The 18520-nt window shown below is 49.1% G+C and overlaps 1 protein-coding gene across 3 annotated transcripts in view; it reads left to right on the top strand.

The window, feature by feature from the left end:
* Window positions 1-18520, top strand: part of PIGN (phosphatidylinositol glycan anchor biosynthesis class N) — an 862819-nt gene that overhangs the window by 416281 nt on the left and 428018 nt on the right. The window lies entirely within an intron of this gene.

Genomic DNA, 18520 nt, shown 5'->3' with positions numbered 1-18520 from the left:
AACTTGCAATCTTAACATAAGAGAATCTTTGTAGGCCATTACCAAATATTATTGGTCACAAATTATTTTTCGACCAATCGTAGTGTTCAAATATGCAGTCTGTCATCTAAGGCCTGTGTATCTAGGAAATACTCATGTTTTGGGAAATTCAGAAACAGACTGATCCGTGGTGCATGAACAAGAAAAAGCTAGTCCAATGAAAACTACTCTGTCTTGACAAAGTATTTTTTCTAATCTTGATTTTCTGTCGTAAAGCAGCTGTAAGATGCGCACATTTTGGAAATGAGTTATGATGTGGTTCAGTGGATTGTTATAGAGATTATAGATCTTGTATGGCAAGGAAAACTGTATGATTCTGCCTCTGAACGTTTTCTTGTCCACACCATGTGTTTCCCTTAGTCTGCCAACAGTCACTGAGTCAATTGAGGATGCCTCATGTTTTTACACATTCTGCCTGAAGACCACAAGGCTCTGTTTGCTACATGATACAAGGAAAATGACTGCCGCCCACGATCAGGTGGCTGCAACTCCTTCATAAAATGGATACAGAGAGACTAACAATTTATGGCATCTGGGACTCTTAATATGTTACACTGGCCTTGTTTATCTCTCCCTCTAGCAGCGGAGTCTCATGATCCTCCACATGTAAGATCCCTTCCACCTCCCATAACTTGATTCATCACCCGCATATATTTTTTTTGTTTTGATATTTGGCTATTTTTATATAGTGGTGTCTATGACTTAATATGTCTGGTATGAATGTGGTCCTCTGCAAGGACATATTGCATGCAATATGAGATATTTTTTCCCTGGAAAGTAAATCTATTTCCGTTTTCCTGTCCTTGGAGCAGCCACTGGGGCTTTACCTCGGAGACCCCTGAGCAGTGTCAGTATACATTCTGACCAGAGCTCTGCCTAAACACAAAAGACTAACCCGAGCACTTTAACTGCTGGTCAGATCTGGTCTCAGATCTGCTTTGAGACAATTTAGCCTCAGGCATGCTGTCACACGTGTGAAGTTTAGTCCATATCTTGTGCCCAACTTTGGGCTCTTTTTGTGCTCTTCCATGAACTTTCTGAAACTTTCAGAGGTCCCTCACTAGGTCTCTGCACTCCTTTCCTTGGAAATTACATTCTCTTGATAATTTGATGTTTACCCTTCCTCCTTTGGTTGGGTGGGGTTGTGATAAATGGATTTCCCACAATAACATGATTGACCCATCTGTTAATCCCACCTGAGCTCCCGGTTTTGAATGAGCAAAGAGCCAGTTGAACCAGCAATTTACAGTTGCTTTGATCTGGAAGAAGAAGAAGTTGTACCACCCAGTGTGCTGAGTTGGAGATTGACCAAGTATTCAAGAAGCTAAACGTATGCCCTGTAGACTAGAGACTAAGTGGAGATTTTTGCATGTTAAATGATGGATTTTATGTTTGAGGGAAGAGAGCAACAGTTTGGGCTCAAATTATGATTGTATTCCTGCAGTTTTCAATGCCAAAGTCCGTGGAGGAATCTGATTCAATTACTACTTCACTTTTGGAAAAAGATGAGATAACACCTGATAATGCTTAGACCAAAACGTTCATTTGGACTTCCAGCATATTTGTTGTGCACAGAGAAACCAGTGCATTGGGTTTTCGCCTATCGTTATCACCACCACCATTAGTTTGCATTCCTACTTTTACAGAATGAGGTTTGGCAACAGTTGACACCCTCGGTGCATTGCTGAAGTCCTCCCCTCGCACCAACTGCTCGCCATTTGATCCTAGTGAGTTCTTCAACAGCGTTGATGCTACATTGTGTTTTAAGTACTATTTCAAACAGTGACTGAGTCCTCCGCGTGATGTCCTTTGTGTCTAACCAGAGGGCTTATTTCTCTGAGTATCCCTCTTCTAGGGCAAGGGGCTAATCTTCGTACCCACACTTCCTTTGAAGTAAAATGATGTGTTCAGAGTGAGAAACGATGAGAAACCATTATCTCTGTATTGGCCTGTTGTCTGCATTACTCCATATTAACTTAAGAGCGGTGCACCCAGCAATTTATGTCTCTCAGAACCACAGGACACAAAACTTCGACTGTCTCCATCTTTGTGAGGGAGTTTGGAGGCCCTATTATGGCTTGAAATTCAGTGAGCTGGTGCCAGACAACCTCACTCCCTGTGCTTTGAGGAATGTTGTAATCAGCTAAATGCTAGAGAGCTCTGGTCCTCCCACTTGTCCTTTAAAGAAACCATCAGAAGGTGAGTTTGACTTCTCTCACGCCAGCTTGACATGGATATTCTGGCAAATCGCACGCACTCTTGGGTAGTTATTAACTTTTACCAGCTGAGGCTTCAGCAACCCTATCCGGCCTGCACATACTCTAAATATAAAACAACTAAAGTTTATGGTTCTTGAGCTAGGGGACAGGCCGTTTTTTGAAACCTGAATCTAGGTGGCATAGGCCTTCAGAAGCAATAGCGTGCAAGGGCTGCTGTGTCCACGAGAAATAGTCCCAACACATCGTAAGCTGATGCCCTGCTGTGTCAGAGGAACGGAAAGAGCTCTTAAGGCCAGAATGGAAGAAACTAGGCATGCCCAAGTGCCGGCAGGCCATCATCAATGCACTCAACCCAGAAAACACTACCATAAACATTCAGCTGGTCAGGTTTGTGGCCTTAACTGCATAGCTGCCAAGGTTTCAGATTGCTAAGTGTGACATTTTAGGAATTTCAGTGTAATTATGAGTGACATTTCAACGACTATGAGTGACAATATCTCCGTCACCTCTGGCCAGACTCACTCCACCGTTACTGGCGAGTGAAGTGCGACTTCAACTATGTCGTGCTGCTCAGGGCTCCTGAAAAGTACAGTGCACTAGTAATGTACAATAAAGTACGTTCTAATAAAATGTGCCCCGGTCTACTGATGTGAACTCACCAACTGAGCTGAAGCCATTCTGCCAGTGCTAAGGTGGGCCCCACTCTCCACGGCTGGTATTTATAACCCAGCACCCTTTAAATGGGACCTAGTCCTAATAAAAGATTACTTGAATGCATAGACACATAGAAAGTGGGGGTGGGCTTTGATCTCTGATAAACAGAGTTCAGTAAAATGTGGAACAGGGGTCTAGGCGGTCAGGGTTTTTTCAACCAGTTCCAAACACTAAGTCAGCGATGTTAACTTTTGTTCAGTGCACAGTTTTTACTTATGCACTAGTAGCGTCATTCTTTAGTACCACAAACACACTGTAGTACCACCACAATTTTCGGGGCCATTATCTCAACCAGTCAAAGTTGTCAGAGTCCCCTGACAATGAAATGGTAGGCCAACTCAAAATTAAGATTGAAATGTTTGAAATTTAAGTTGTTTTAGTGAAGCCAGCCAGGCTCAGACCCACACAGACAAACAGGCGCAGGTGCAAGGTATCGCGGTTCACTCAGGCAGTTTCACTCACTGCACAAAAGTACCTGCATTCCTCATGGGAAAATAGGCGCACCAGGCAGTTGAATTGGCATCCGGCCTCGTGGCTGCAACAACTCCTAACACAGCATGATTATTTCCCTTATTCCTTTTCCATTCTATGCCCTGAGTAATCACACAGTCTCAGGGTACGGCCGGTGAGGTAGGTCCGGTTGCAGATACCACGTGCCACCAGCCATTTTGCGGTGGCAGAAGTGTGTGCCACATAGGCACGCAAAGAGCCCAGGGGTCGACTCCGTGACGTCGCAGGATACGGTGGCGTGGTAAGAGATTCCCCCATCAGCACTTACACTAGTGCAGACTCTAAAACCATTTTCAGACTCTAAAACCATTAGGAATGCTGCCCGCCCACACTCGTGTCTCAGGAAACACGAGTATAACTAAATTCAAGAGTGCCTCGCACAACTCACAATGTCTTGGTAGAAACTAGTAACGTTAATGCCACGTGATGTCCGGTGCCTCTAGCAGCTTTAGGTCACGTAAATCAAAAAGTTGGGTAAATGTTTCCAATGCAAGCAGTGCCGGAGCTTGCCCCCAAGCTGCGAGCAGCGCGAACGAACTGGGCTGCCAGCTTTGATCCGACAGTGCTAATTAAATTACCATACTGCAGCGCTCCAGCTTGCCAGCTGAGGAGGCGCTGGAATGCGTGATAATTATTTTGAATGCGTTGATGCGGGGACTTGCCTTAAAATGCGTTAGGCTAACGCGCGATGCATGACACTTGGCAGGGCTGTAACTATTAATAAACTAAGCAGAGTGGACACAACCTGTGGTGTCTTAAAATCTTACACAATGGCGTATCAGCACTACAGTGAATGCAGGCAGACTTGTCCAATTAAATGTTCGATGAACAGTCAAGGGACTTCTTATAATGGGCTGCAGAAAGGCAAATAAGGACACTGGCATGAATGAACGGCCAGCCGACCGTGACATGTAGGTGGTCGGCCATTGCACTTTCCTTGAGGATTTCTCCATGTGGTAAGAACTTTGCTTAACTCTGTCCTGCTGAGGGGGGGGCGCTAGGTGGCGCACAGCGGAATGGCTGCCTTCGGGTGAAGCTCCCGCAGCCCAGCGACGAAATCCTTCACAATCCTTCCTGACAGTTGTCTTTTGCTGCCTGCACGGACCTGTGTAGGCGGCCCGACATCCCTACCGCAACCTGAGCGCTGTTTCATCCTTGGTGGCCCGGCGATATCGGACTGGGGAGCCGCTGCGAGCTGCGCCGGCTGTGGCGGACGTCCCACTGGAGCCGCGACCGGGAGGCTGCTGCGACGCGAGGCCAGTGCTTCCCACGTGGGTGACAGGCCTCGCCTCCGGATCCGAGGCTGCGGGCGGCGGCCCTGCGGCGTGCCTGCGGGGGTCGCTGTAGCCCACACTGGATACCCCTGGCCGGGGGCGAGAGGACGACCTGGGTGGCAGCGTGCTGCCCGACGGGCGCGGGCGCTGGTGGGTGGCGCATCCGGCTGAGGTCGCGGCTGAGGCGGCCGCCTTCCCTGCCCGCGCCGGATCCTTGCTGCGGCGTGGTGCTGCCTCGTTCGCACCAGCTTGTGCGGATCTCTCGCCCCCCCCCCCCCCCCACTGGTGCCTGGCTGCCTGCCCACTGGGGGCGATTGACAGTCCGGCGGATCGGAGGAGGTGCGGGGCCCGGAGGGTCTGCTGCCTGGTGCGCTGATTGCTGGCCCTCCTGCGCCGGAGCCTGTGTTGTGGAGCCCACGCTGGGGAGAGACGGGACTGAGAAGGGAGCCATTGACCTGAGGGCGCTAGACGGCGGTGCATGCTGTCTCCCCCCTGACTGGCGAGTCACGGTTGCGGGTCCTGCGTGTGGGGCTCGCCTTGGATCTTTTTTGCCCCCACCTACCTGGCTCTTCCCTGCTGGCGATCCGCGCAGGGGTCACCCTGGTCGCTCAAGGAGTGTTGCTACCAGCTGTGGAGGTGGGGGGTACGCTTGGGGGATCGCGATCGGTCCCGGGGGCGGCGGCTGGTCCCCAGCGGGGTCCCACGTAGCAGGTGGAGGGGGTTGAACAGGGTGCTTGTGGTTGATCCTGTGATCCGCTGTACGATCTGGAGGCTTCCCCCCTCCCCTGAGCTGCCGCTCCCCCCCTTTTTGCTGCTTGCCCTCGAGGCTCACCCGAGCGCGCCCCCCGATCCTGCTGTGGGAGGCTTGGCAGTGCCGCCATGGGGAAGCCGGACAGCCGTCAGCCTCGCCTTACTTTCGAGACCAAGAAGCAGACCAGGTCGCAACCGGAGGCCGCTGCGGCGGGGTCGACGTCTGTGGAGGCCCCGCCGGGGGAGGATGTCAAGTCCATACTGCTGGACATGCGGCAAAGTCTAGCGACCATAGTTGACAAAATGGATTCCATGCAATCCCGCATGGACTCGATTGTGCATAAGGTGGACAGCCATGGCGAACGCCTCACAGAGACGGAGAGGCGTATCTCGGACACAGAAGATCGAACAACGGAACTGTCTGCCACTGTGGCGCGCATGGACAAAGTCCTCCATGTAATAGCAGCTAAAAATGAAGACTTGGAAGCGCGCAGTCGGAGGAACAATATCCGTTTAATTGGCATTCCGGAATCGACCCACACGGGCAAGATGGAGGACTATGTGGAGGGTCTCCTGCGAGAGGTGGTAGGCACGGACTCCCTATCTCCCCAGTTCATCGTCGAAAGGGCACACAGATCTCTGGCCCTGAAACCGCCGCCGGGGGCTCCCCCTCGCCCTATTATCGCACGCTTGCTGAACTTCCGTGACCGAGCTGTCGCGCTTCGGACGGCGAGGGAGAAGAAGACCCTATCCTATGGCGGCACAACCTTCACTATTTTCCCGGACTTCACCCCGGTGGTTCAGGAGGAGCGGAAGAAATTTGTCCAGGTCAAGCACAAACTGCGTGCTGCACAAATTGACTATGCGCTTCTTTACCCGGCCCGCCTGCGCATCACTCATCAAGGGAAACAAATCTTTTGTACTAAACCCCAACAGGCGGAGGAGTTCTTGAAGCGACTCAAGAAACGTGACCAGGACTGCCCCTCCTCGCCGGCATCAGGATGATGGTGCTGGATTGTTGACCTGTCGACTCTGAGACTGTTGCTTGTCAGCTGGTAAGGTGTTGCGCGTGTCTGCCATTGTGGGACTTGATATAGGGACCCATGGACCTAGCTGTGTTCACTGTGAGGGGATGTTAGCGGAGTTCAGCAATTTTTTTTGGCTTGCTCTAGACTCTCAGGACTTCATCGTCTTGCTGGGCGCCCTTTTGTCCATGGAGAGGGTCCGGCCCCCGGGCAGGGCGCATTCTTCTGGATCGAGGGGTTACTGTGTATTCACCTAGACTGTCCTCCCAAGGGTATTACCCACTTGACGTTAAGTTTACATGTTGCTCCAATATGGCATTTGCTATAGACGGAGTTTGCTTCGGGGTGGGGGGGAGGGGGACTGTCCAGATAGCATGTTTGGGATGCTGCTGTGGGTGGGGGGAGGGGGGGGGGAGTTGGGGATTTGGTATGTATGCTAGTTTTGAATGGGAGGTGGCGCTGTTGGCATGGTCTTCTTCACATGGTTCGGGGGGCGGCGGTTGCATTGTATTGCTGTGTTTGAGTCTTCTTGTTTTCCATGAGTGATCCGCAGACACGTAGGGACTCTACTGGGCAGCTTAACTTTTTGTCCTGGAATGTGAGGGGCTTGGGAGACCACAGAAAGCGTAGACACGTCCTGGCATACCTGGATAGGCATCACATAGGGGTAGCCTTTCTTCAGGAGACGCACCTAGACCCCTCCAGGCCGGTGTTGTTTGCGTCGCGTTGGGCTGTGCACCGTACCTTCTCCTCTTACTCCACCTATTCGCGTGGGGTGGCCATCCTCATTAGGAAACATACCCCTTTTGTGCAAATGGGCGAGCGGATGGATCGGGAGGGCAGGTATTGTGTTGTCTGGGGGCGCATGGGCGTGGATACGCTCACTTTGGTGTGCTATTATGGTCCCAACATAGATGATCCGTCTTGCCTTCAAACACTATGGGGAGAGATTTTGCGTATCGGTTCCACTTATCTAGTGTGGGGAGGTGACTTTAACATAGCTGTTGACCCCGAGAGGGATAGGGCGAATCCGAGCCCACACCACTACTCCCGCTCGCAGGCATATGTGCATGACCTCCTTACTGAGCGTCATTTACTGGACACGTGGCGTTCTAGGCACCCGGCGACAAGGGAAGGCACGCACTGGACTGCCGCGCACTCCACGTGGGCGAGACTGGACTATATCCTAGTTTCCCCGGGGCTTGCTCCCACGATAGGCTGTGTAAAACACCTTGCTCGCACATACTCCGATCATGCCCCGGTCCTGCTGAGCGTTGAATTGACTGACCTCGCTGGCTCTCCGATGTCGTGGAGACTGCAGCCAACTGCCCTGCTGGACGACGTCTTCAGGTCCGAAATTGCACAGGAAATTGAGAGCTTCTTCCAGCGCAACGGTGGCACGGTGGATAGTGTTGCCGTGGTGTGGGAGGCTTTTAAAGTCACAATTAGAGGACTGTGCATCTCGAAAGGGGTGGGGGTCCTCAAGGTTCTGCGTAGCACCCTTCGTAAAATCGAGACTGACCTGAAAGACTTGGAGACTGCCCCCACGTTTCATACTGATGCTGGGGCGCAGGCCCGTTTCCGGGAACCACTGACCGACTATAAAGAAACTGCGGACAGAGAGGTTCGGTTCAGGGGGAAATACTTTCAGGCTCGTAGGTACGGGGAGGGGGAGCGCCCGGGTAAATACCTAGCTTGGGCAATCCGGCCGCCCCGTTTTAACAACCAAATCCTCGAGATCCAGGGTAGTTCGGGGGAGCTCCATAGGGACACCCGGTCTATCATGCAAGCATTCGTTGCTCATTATACTGATCTATACTCCTCCGCTCACACTAAACCGCCGGAGTTGGCTCCCTATTTGGGGGAGATCACATTGGGATGGCTCTCTGATGCACAGAGGAAGTTCCTCATGGCACCGCTTGGGATTGATGAAATTCGTGAGGCCATCATGCAAATGGCCTCGGGGAAAGCCCCGGGACTCGACGGGCTCCCGATCGAGTTTTATAAATCGTACATAGATATCCTTGCCCCGATCTTGAAAGTGGTGTTTGAGGAGGCCCACACGCTGGGAAAGCTCCCCCCTACCATGAGAGAGGCCTTGATTACCTCCCTCTTGAAGCCGGGCAAACCGGCGACCTCCCCTGACTCCTACCGGCCTCTGTCCCTCCTTAACTGTGACGCAAAGATCCTCTCTAAAACTCTGGCTAACCGGCTGACGCTCCTTATGGAGGGGCTAGTACTCCCGGATCAGTCGGGCTTCATACCGGGCAGGGCAACGTCGCACAACCTGCGCACGCTGTTTGCCACTTTGCAGAATGTGGCCCCCAGCCTCCAGATGGTGGCCGTCTTTTTGGACGCGACGAAGGCGTTCGACTCCCTGGAGTGGGATTACCTGGTAGCGGTGCTGACTAGTATGGGTTTTCCCCTGGTTTTCCTGGGCTGGATAGCTATCCTTTACAGTGGCCCCTGTGCCAGGGTCTTGATCAATGGTAGGACATCGGAACCCTTTGGAATCGCCCGTGGGACCAGGCAGGGGTGCCCTTTATCCCCTCTCTTGTTTGCGCTGGCGCTGGAGCCCCTCACCTCGCGGTTGCGACAGCGTCATCAACACCGGGCGCTGATCTGCGAGCAGAGGCAGCTTCTGCTGTCGCTCTACGCAGATGACATTACTTTGTATGTGCGGGACCCCCAAAATAACCTGAACCCGCTACTCCGGGAATTCATAACGTACGGTGAGATGTCGGGCGTACGAATCAATTGGTCAAAGTCTCAGATCCTCCATCTGACGGATGGATGTCGGAAGTTCTCACTTGACTATCCCATAGAATGGTGTGAGTCTGACGTAAAATATCTCGGCATTAAGATTTCTCGTGACAGGGAGGAACTGATGCGTTCTAATTACGGTACGGCGTTGACACAGGTCTCCTCCTGTGTGGACCGCTGGATTGCGCTCCCCCTCTCGATGGCAGGACGTGCTGCCTTGATTAAGATGGTAGTGCTCCCTCGACTTTTATATTTGTTTATGAACATTCCCTTCCCCCCGGGCCGGCATTTTTTCAATCGCCTACGCTCTGAATTGATTCGGCTTGTTTGGGGTGGGAAGAGACCTAGGCTGAAGTGGGCTGTGATGACCTCTCTCTACTCACGGGGGGGTTTGGACATCCCGGACCTGGAGTTATATTATTATTGCGCTCAAGCGCACTATGCATTTTACTGGTTCCACCCCGTTGCATTTATGCCCCAACTCGCTGCGGAGGACTGGCTGGCGGCTCCTCTGCCTCTGCGCGGCCTGCTGCATAGTACTCTCCCTCATAATATCTGGGATTATAACGCCTTGCAGGGAACGGTGCGGGCGTGGCTGGAGATATCTAAGCGAGTGGCGAGCTCGTTCTTGTACTCGCCCCTTCTCCCCATTGCCTACCACCCGCAGCTGCCCCTTCTACAAGAAAGATTGTTTCAAGACTTGATTCGCAAATTGGGGATTCAGAGGTGGGGGGATCTGTTCTCTGCTGGGCGCTTCCGCGACCGGGAACACTTCTTCGACGGGTACGCGCCTACCCCTCTGGAGCTTTTCACCTACATGAGACTGAGGCATGGAATGCGGTCCATATTGCAGACATTTCCGGCGGAGCCCGAAATCACTGGCCCATTGCATAGAGTCCTACAGGCGTCCTCGCCCTCCCACTTGGTCTCCATACTATACCACACAGTTCGCTCTGACACTGCACTTGACACCTCACGGGCCCGTGGGAAATGGGAGCGGGAGTTGGGGCTGGAGCTCGCGGATGACAGGTGGTCGTACTGTTGCATACAGACAGAGCAGATTTCTGCGAGCAGTAGACACCGTGTCATTCACTTTAAGTTCCTGAACCGCCTGTACTGCACACCGGTCACCAAGTACAAATTTAAGCTGCAGAACTCGGATAACTGCGAGAGGTGTCATGCCCCACATGCAGACTTCCTGCACTTATCCTGGGATTGCCCCGCAATTCAGACCTACTGGACCCAAGTGTATTCTGCCGTTTCGCAGATGGTGGACCTGCTCCTTGAGCCCGAACCGGTGCAGGCGCTATTGGGTTATACCAAACATATTCCGCGAGAGGTTTGTCACAACGGCGCTGCTGTTGGCGAAACGGCGTATAGCATGCCGGTGGGGTAGGGGGAGGGCCCCGAAATTTAAGGAATGGCTTAAAGACCTTGTCTACTGCCAAGAGCAGATACTGACATACTCCGACCTGCTCCCTGCTCGATCCCGTCCCGCTGATGTTTGGGGACCATTACAATGTTACCTACTGCAATACCCGGGAGCCCTGACGGAGGATGCTCCCCCTCTGGCCCATGACGACACTACTTCTGATGCTCTTGACGCATATCCTGTGCAAGGTGACGGTTGAGCTGTTGCAGACCTGTGGGGGTGAGGGTTGGGTTCATGTGTCCCCTGGCTTCCCCTTCTCCCTGAGCAGCTACTCTGATCTTTCTTCCATGATTCCCATGCCATGTTGATTGGTTTGCATGCCTGTTACACGTGCTATATGGGTAGCGGTCACGCCTTGGGGGAGGTATAATGCATGGGGGAGCTCCACCCGCGGGCCCCCCCACGTCTGCATCGATCGCTTAACTTGTGTATGGCTCTGCTGCCAGCTGTTCATGCCCCCTGTCCCTGCGCCAAGACTCATGCTACTTTATGTTTTGCTGTTCACGTTCCCCCCGGAAATGCACTGGATGTACTGCTGTGATGATTTAGACCTTGAAATGCCACTGAAGTTCGCCTATGGCTATTGTGTGACTGTAATGTTTTGGTAAAAAATTCAATAAACAAAGTTTAAAAAAAAAAAAAAAACTCTGTCCTGCTGAGTCTGCTCTCTTGCACTGATGTTAACTTGTAAACCCTTTTGCAGTAGAATTTGTTTACGGAAAATGGGTTTTAAAGTGTTAAGCAAACTAATCTATGCAGTATATTATGAGTTTTTAGGTATTTATTCAAGGTATACTGCCCCAAATTGTATTTTAATTTTAAAGGAAATAACCTGTTCCCGTTATCAACTCCCACTGAAACAAGTCTGCTGCTATTTTGTACTTTGCTCTTTGCACAACCTTGTCTTAATGAAGTAGTTTTCCGCTTTATATGTAGTTACAACTTCTTTTCCTTAATCTAACTATTGAACGCAGAGTTGTCTGATAAGTGCCTTGGTACCTGATGCATCACTGTAGAAGTAAAGTTGCCTGACTAATTATGGAGCACCACTGTTAAATTTGAATGTCCTAAGTTTTTGTGTATCATTCATGCTGTTTTTAGTTTGCAAGTAAGCGAACAATAAAATTAATTAAAGACTCCCTGTTGAGGTAAGGCACGGGCATTTGAACCCTGAACCTCAACACGATCTGGAGTTGTATGAACCAGTATAAAAAGCGGCTCTGGGTAAAGGAACATGTTTCCCAGAGATCTCAAAGGTCGAGGTAGAGGTGATGCAGATTAAAAAGGTAGATCTTTTATTTGAGTTAGTTCCTCACCTTGTCACAGCTTTTTCCAGTTACACCTTGCAAAGGTCAACACTTTTCTCCCTTCTCTGCTTCGTCTTTGTGGTGCCGCATTGAGGCTCAGGCTATCTACTCCTCATGTTTTGAAGTCCTCAATGAATTACGGACCACTATTGCATTATATCTACTACTAATGTTTGGGCGTGGGATTAATAAATGTTAGACTTGGCATCATTGGCGTGGTTTCCCCGGATTTTTATATTTTTGCCTCTACCTCCTGCATTTTTGACTAGGTGATGGATTTAGTTTTTGCTGGCTCAGATGCTTTGGGCACTTTTCCACTGCTGATCAGTGTCAACGTGCAACTTCTCCCTGTGTATATTGTAATGGTGATTGGTAATCCATGATTGACACATTTGATTTACTGGTAAGTCCCTGGTAAAGTGTCCTGAGTGTGCCAGGGCCGGTAAATCAAATGCTACTAGTGGGCTTGCAGCACTGATTGTGCCAACCACATGAGTAACCCTGTAAATGTATCTCAGACCTGCCTCTGCCGTGTCTGCTCATGCAGTTGTAACTTGCCATGTTGACTTGGCAAGTAAACCCACTTGACAGTCCCTAATCTTCCCTTTTCTTATATGTTAGTCACCCTTAAGGTAGGCCCAAGGTATCCCCATAGGCAGGTTGCAGTGCATGTAAAAGGAAGGACATGTCCTGTGTGTGTGACATGTCCTGATAGTGAAATACTGTGTATTTCGTTTTTCACTATTGCAAGGCTGGCTGTCCCATAAGCTATCATTGGAGCTCCACTGTAAACTTTCACATGTGGAACTTTCAATTGGGAACAGCTAGAGATTTGGAGTTTAGGCACTGTAAACTCAGAATGTGAGAGCACGTCTTTTAGTAAAAGTGGTTTTTAAATTGTGTGTTTGAAAATGTTACTTTTAGAAAGTGGGCATTTTCTTGTTTTACAATCCGGTGTGCCTCTGCTTGTTCGTATATTCACTGTCTGGTTTTGGGATGAGAGGAGCTGGGGATGTGCATTCACTCTAGACAATCCTAAGGGGGGTTTGATGTGCCCTGCCTTTCCTGGTAACTCATAGTTGGGCTGAATAGACCTGGTCTGCATTTAGAATAGTGGGAGGCATTTCACTAGCACCTTAATAAATCGTAAATCCGGTATTTGTAAAGCGCGAACTACTCACCCTTATGGGTCTCAAGGCACTGGGGACTGTCATGGAAATTAAGTGAGCTATTGCCCAGAGTCACATGGTGCTGAGCTGATCTGCCACCGGAGCAGGGGATCGAACCGTGAGCCCTGTGCTCCGAAGTCAGCTGCCCTGGCCGCTGCACCACACCTCTCCACTAATAGGCTGTCTCCTTTGCACAATGCTGTCTCCACCTCCTATAGCAAAGCTGGGCCAGAGAGGACAGAACTGGTTTGGACTGTGCTCAGAGACCCTTGCCACCCACAAAGGATACAAAGAGAAAATGGGGCATAAGTATTGGACCTTAAACCCCAGAGAATTAGATCACTTCTGGATTCAAGAGGAACCTCTACCATGGAGAATAGCTGGAGAGCTGTAAGGATGAGTACTGCCCCTTTGCTGTGTTGTTTTGCTGGTTTGGCCTGCAGTTAATGCTTCTGCCAAAGAGAGGACAAAGACTGGAACTTTGCTGTGAACCTGCTTGTGAAGAATCTCCAAGGGCTTGTGTGTGCTTGCCTGCTGTTCTGAAGTCTCAGGGACACAAAGACTTCACTTGCAGCCCTCCTCTGTGGATTTCTATACTCCGAAGGGTGCCAAATGCAGTTCCTGGACCCTGAGAATTGTGTGGTTGGTGTTGCAAAGCAAGAAGAACAACTCAGCCACCGCTAATTACACCGTGACCTGCACCAAGGCTGGGGGTGTCGCTTGTGAAGTGGACGACCCACCACCCTGCCTGCACCGCAGCTCCTAAGCCTGCCGTTATCGGCCTTCACGACGCCAGCGCTCGTAACGATACCGTCACCTCCAGCATCACGTTATCGCAGAGTCGATAACTGGCGAGGGTGACTTCACAAACTCTTCTATGTCACATTGCCTCACCAGAATCGATTTCCCAGCGCCGCCTAACCCCCCCCTGTCCTGGACTCGACATCTCGCTTCCTCACTAACTCTACGCCTTGCCTCCCCTGTGGCAGCAAGAAGCCAGCTTCGCCTCGGCCATCAACGCCTCACCTCCACAGTGCCGTGCATCGCCTGTTGACTTTGTTTAACAAGGTACTGTTTGGGGAGTCTGTGTGACTCCGGTCAGCGCCGTACTCTGGATTTGTGCCTGTCACAACATCATAATAGCCCCAAGTGGAGCTATTTGTTTCTACAGTTCTATTTTTGAAGTAACCATTTTTAAAAGTGATATCTTAATACATGCCTGTTGGATTTTTGTCATTTTGCTCTTGTTTGGGTTAGATAAAGATACTTTCTTTTTATAAACTGGTGTGGTGCCCATTTGTGATGTTTTCACTGTGTTACTGTGTATTTGGGTACAAATACTTTACACATTGACTTTGGGATAAGCCTGTTTGCTCGTGCCAAGCTACCAAGGGGTTGAGCAGGGGTTATCTAAAGTGTGTATCCCCCTTACCTAGACTAGAAGCAAGGGTCCCTACTGGGAAAAAGGTACATACTTCTATCCAACTAGAGACCCCCATTTTTAACAATAAATGATTGCAAACTTGTCTTTTCTTGGTCAAAAAGGGATAGCCAAGGCCTCCAGTGTCTATGAGTCTGACGCATTCAGCCGCCCAAATAACGGAAGTCTGTTTGACCCCATCATCGGAGCAAGGTCTAGACTCCTCTGCAGCTCGATTCTGCAAATTGTTTGCTTTTATATACAGAGCAGGGCTAAGTACCAGCTATAAATTATGAGATACTGTTTCCGTTTTAAGATGCCCATGTTACATCAAATCAGCGTTAAATATGATATACCGCTCCCTAAGTTAATGTGACATCACATGGTGGAAATGCAAATCAAAATGGCCCCCTGAGCCTGACACTGTCAATTCACATAAAGCTAATTTGCTAAGATAGAGTGATAAAGCAAAACAGTTAACCGAGATATTACCAAAGTGTCTATATCAAATATGAAAAAATTGTATGAATATTCATGGCAGATTAAGCTTTCACTGGAAGCATTTTATTTCACGTCCCACGTGTTTATGCGACACCCAGAGAGACTGTTTCCCTTTCGAAAGCGGTGATAACGATATGCCCACGCTACACTCTTGGAAATATCGACTTTTCCAGCTATAACTTGTTCCTCATATTTTCACGGCCCTAATGTCAAAGGTAAAGATGGGGTTTTATACTATTTAGAAGCTGTTTCCGCCACATTCCCGTGTTTCTCGTTTCCGCATCTACGTGGAACTAATTTAGTTATTTGCCGACTCTTTTCTTGAAAGCATTTGTTTTGACATTTGTGACGTCCACGCTATTAGTTTTCACACCTCATGTTTATTTTTTATACAAGTGCTCTGCTCTTCCATCGTAGGTGTGAAAGCATCCGTTCTGCCTGTGTATCTGCCTTCGGGTTTATTCAAAGTATCGCTCAGTCCAACCTTGGTGTTTATTGTTAGACGTAAAAAAAAAATCCTTACCTGACTGCTACACTTATTATTAGTGGTAGTTGAGCTCCCAGCTGCCTAGAGGATTTTCTCAACACCGAGTCCAATTCACAAGGCATTTATCGCCTGGATAAGTAGCAGGGCCGGACTGGCCGTAGCGGCACCGGTCAATCCCCCGGTGCGCCGCACGGATGGGGGCCGGTTTTGGGCCCCTGGGGGCTGTTTTTGTTACAGGGCCGTTTTTGCAGCATGGCTGCAAAATCGGCCCTGTAACAAAATCGGCCGAAAACCGGCCGTGGCAAAGAGCTCGGCGGAACCCCCTCCCCTCCTCCCTCCCCGGGGGAGGAGGCCGGCCGAGCACTTTGCCAGGGCCGGTTGTGGTTCCCAGTCCGGCCCTGATAAGTAGTCCCGCAGGAGTACACCTTAGCGTAGTCTTACATGCCTTTGTGAAACGGCCCTGGAGCATCCTGCGCCCTATTAGTAAAAGTGCAAAGAGGGCACAGCCCTTGCTATTTTTATTTATTGTATATAAATATTCCCCGACTATTTAAATTTTAGAGGTTTTGGGGCCAATTCACAACGTATTTATGAGCATAAGAAGTAGTGGAACGTCCGTGAAACGTCCAATTCCCTGGTAGTAAAGTGCTGATGTAATGTAAGAGTGCTAGAAGAGCACTCATTTACTTCAAAAGGCCTATGTGAATAGGCCTCATGGCCAAACTGATGTGACTCTCTGAGAAACTCCAAGTACCGCTGTTACATGTCTGAAGTGAGTAGGGTGAATAATGACTTAAGTATCTAAGGTATGATTTTGTGTGGACAGAGCATAAGAGAATACAGTTTAATACTTTCTTCCCAGCTCAGCTCTTCCACAGGGAGCAGCAGTCATACTTTCATGGAGGAAGCATGGACTATACCAGTTTTCACCTTTAGTTTCAGCCCGAGGGCCATGCCCCGTTACTTAAGATGGCGGCCGCAAATTTCTGCTCAGGTTGCTGCCAGCCAACACGGCATCTCTGTTCGCGCACAATTTCCTTTAATATGTTCGAAACTACTGAACCGATTTACACCAATTAACAAAAAAGGGCGCTTTCTGGACCAAGAGCTACGTTTATGCCAAATTTGCTATAATTCCGTCCAGCGGTCTGGGCTGTAGTCGTGTCTAAAATCTCAATGGAAATTAACATGGGAAACGCTCTTTTTTGACGACCCCGCTCTTTTTCTCAGCCCCCGCTTGATGGATCACCCCGAAACTTTCCATGCGCAATAAACCTCACCGGCACACTTTTGGGGGGGAAATTACGAGAATATTCGTCAAATGGCTCCAAAGATGTAGGCAAGTCAAAAGACACTTTCCTATGGAAACTAGGTCCTAACTATAACTACCTGGTAGGCGTGTGTGTATCTTTTTTTCCACTGGAAAAAAAACAAAGGTTACAGAGACATTATAGTTAGGCTCAGATTTCACTCGTACAAAACCAGTGATATTCAGCAGTTATAGTTACCTTAGCTAACCATAACTTATGCCCCTGCAATGCACTGCTTATGACCTCACATATTACATCACTCATGACATGGTCAGTGACATTACTAATGACATGATCAGTGACATCACTGATGACATCACTCATGGCATCTCAAATGACATCACTGATGATATCATCCTGTGACTGTGTTTCGTAAACGTTTCTGAGACTTAATGATATATACTAAGCTACAGCATAAGTTAAATTACTATTCTTTCTGTACTATTAATTAGTCATACTATTTCTAACATATCTCATCGGAGTGGCTTATCAGTGTGTGAGTGGATGAGTGGCTGTATGGATGTGTTAGTGAGTATGTGAGAAGCTGCATAGATGAGTGAGTTTTCTGTGTGAGTGGCTGTTTGGGTGAGTTAGTGGCTGTGTGAGTGTCCACATAGGCGTGTGTGTGAGTAGCTGTATTGGTGAGTGAGTGGCAGTGCGAGTAGCTGTACTAGTGAGTATGTGAGTACCTGTATGGGTGAGTGGCTGTGTGAGTTTCTGTAAGGGTGATAGAGTGGGTGTGTAAGTACCTGTAAGGGTATGAGTGCATGTACAAATGTCTGTATATATATATATATGTCTGTATATATGTATGGCAGGATGCTTGAGTGGCTGCTTTGGTGAGTGAGTGTGTGCATTAGTAGCTCTATGGGTGAGTTAGTGGGTGTGTGAGTGGCAGTATAAGTAAGTGGCCTAAGGTAACTATAACTCACCCCCCCGCCATGCACATTTTTCTCATCAATAATTTTAATACAAATGTTACAGTAATATTATCAATGATGTCGTAGAAGATGACATGAGTGATGTAAAGTCTGGGGTAAATATCAGTGCAAGACGAGGGCACGAGTCATAGTTACCTTAGAGTACAATTTATAGTTATTTGAAATAGCTCTAACAGCTGAATTTTGGCAGGTTTGACCTGCCTAAAATTATCAAAGCTTGTGATATTTAATGTATCTGATAATTATCAGATGTGTTAAATACCTTTTAACTCATTATTCCGATCAATGCTTAAGCATGGGTTAACGCATGGGTTGGAATTAACTGACCCACTCTTAATCATGCCCTATGTAGCCAGCAAATGTCCCCATCCTGTAGTTCCCAGATAGAGCAAATACATATAGAAATCCTTCTCCATACGAGTGTTGACAATGGCTGATTTTACAGCCAACCCCACCATTTCTCCCCGAGAAAATGTCACTGCTGAGTTGAGGTGTACTGTGTGCTATTCCTCCAGGGTCTCAGGCCACCTCTGCTGGACAAGGCATGTCCATAGGGATCACATCCCACATCCTGATGTGTTAGTAGAAGCACACACAATTCATGCATATGCCATTGCCTGCAGTCAGACCATCAAGAAACAAGGATTATTCTTGCCAAC

Source organism: Triturus cristatus, chromosome 5_2 (assembly GCF_964204655.1).
Source record: "Triturus cristatus chromosome 5_2, aTriCri1.1, whole genome shotgun sequence".
Lineage (NCBI taxonomy): Eukaryota > Metazoa > Chordata > Amphibia > Caudata > Salamandridae > Triturus > Triturus cristatus.
This window is presented reverse-complemented; position numbering and strand designations above follow the sequence as displayed.